Consider the following 1,780-nt stretch of genomic DNA (forward strand, 5'->3'; position numbering starts at 1 on the left):
AGGGAAATTCTATCTCCAGGAAGCAATATACTTGGATTGTGTAAACTGAACTCCCCACAGATACATTTTTTTTGAGATATAATAATTTACCCTCTTAACTGTTAGAGAAGTTTGCTACATGAGGAAGATTTTTTGGATCATTTGCAAAACCCTAAAGTTAAGATATAATCCAGTTAGTACTCTAAGGTCGCTTATGCAAAGATTTCTTTTGGTGTTTAGTGAATGGAAATTTCTCTCCCTAAGATTTTTTTTTTTTAGGATATGAAAGTTTACTATTGCCATGTTTGCATCCTCAGAACTTATGATCTTGGTCTTTTCTTCTTGCCTTTACCTAGGGCCAAGAGAGAGACATTGGCTACGTTGACAACCCTAAAGTGGATTCCAAGAATGTCACTGACAGAATGACCTTTACAACCAAGTCCTGCAGCCAGAACTTCATTGTTCTCCACAGTAACGTTCAAACAATCGTCATTGGGTATGAAAGCTGTGAGTTTCTTGTTATTCTTTGTCAGCTGGCCCTTGACACACTTCCTGTTGGCAGAAGTGAGCTATTTACCTTCAACCCTGACTTTTTCCAGCAAAATTCCCTTTGCACGTGAAGCGCCTCCAAACGCATTGGCCTTCAGGGCTGGGCCCAAGTGGGCTTTCTTGTACTGTTTACCACGCCGCTTCTGGTCCTCTTGGCGGCTGTGGATGTTCCTGGCAGTATGAAGACCTTGACACTTGTGCATCTTGCTGGAGCCACAGGCCAAAGCAAAAGGTCTAACATACTTGTTAAAAGAATTGTGGTAAAATACACATAACATAAAATTTACTGTCTTGCCCATTTAAAGTGTAAAGCTCAGCAGTGTTAAGTGCATTCTCATGGATATGCAACCAATCTCCAGAGCCTTTCATCTTATAAAACTGAAACTCCATACCCATTGTGATGATTAATTTTATACTTCAACTTGGCCAGGCCACAGTGCCCAGATATCTGGTCAAACATTATTCTGGAAGTTTTTTTGAGGGTGTTTTCAGATGAGATTTACATTTAAATTGGTAGACTTTGAGTAAAGCAGATTGTTCTCCATAATGTGGGTGGGCCTCATCCAATCAGTTGAAGGCCTGAATAGAACAAAAGACTGACCTCCCCCAAGGAACAGGGAATTCTGCCAGCAGACAGCCTCCAGACTTAGACTGAAACATTGGTTCTTCCCTGGGTCTGCAGCCTGATGGCCTACCCTGCAGATTTTGGACTTACCGGCCTCCAGAATTGCATAAGCAAATTCCTTCAACTAAATCTCTCTTTATGTATATAAACATCATAGCGGTTCTGCTTTTTTAGAGAACCCTGATTAATATACTCATTGAACAGTAACTATCCCCCCTCCCCCGTCCCTGGAAACCTCTACTCTACTTTCTGTTTCTATCAATTTGACTGCTCTAGATGCCATATATAAGTGAAATCATATGGTAAATATCTTTTTGTAACTGGCTTATTTCACTGAGAGGAATGTTATCAAGTTTCATTCATGTTGTAGCATGCATCAGACTATCTTTCCCTTTTTAAGGCTGAATAATATTCCATTGCAGGTATATGCCACATATTGTTTATCCACTCATCTGGCAGTGGACACTTTGGTTGCCTCCATTTTTTGGCTATTGTGAATAATGCTGCTATGAACAGGGGTCTACACATATCTCTTCCCAGCTTTCTATTCATTTGGATACATATATATATTCAGAAGTGGGATTGCTGGGTCATATCGTAATTCTATTTTTAAGTTTTTGAGGAACC

At 40.0% G+C, this 1,780-nt stretch overlaps 1 pseudogene; it reads right to left on the bottom strand.

Annotated features, from left to right (window-relative positions):
* Nucleotides 1–299: 299 nt before the first annotated feature.
* LOC124237384 (40S ribosomal protein S23-like) lies at nucleotides 300–731 on the bottom strand (annotated as a pseudogene).
* Between the last annotated feature and the right edge of the window lie 1,049 nt (nucleotides 732–1,780).

This window comes from Equus quagga, chromosome 3 (genome assembly GCF_021613505.1).
Source record: "Equus quagga isolate Etosha38 chromosome 3, UCLA_HA_Equagga_1.0, whole genome shotgun sequence".
Taxonomy (NCBI): domain Eukaryota; kingdom Metazoa; phylum Chordata; class Mammalia; order Perissodactyla; family Equidae; genus Equus; species Equus quagga.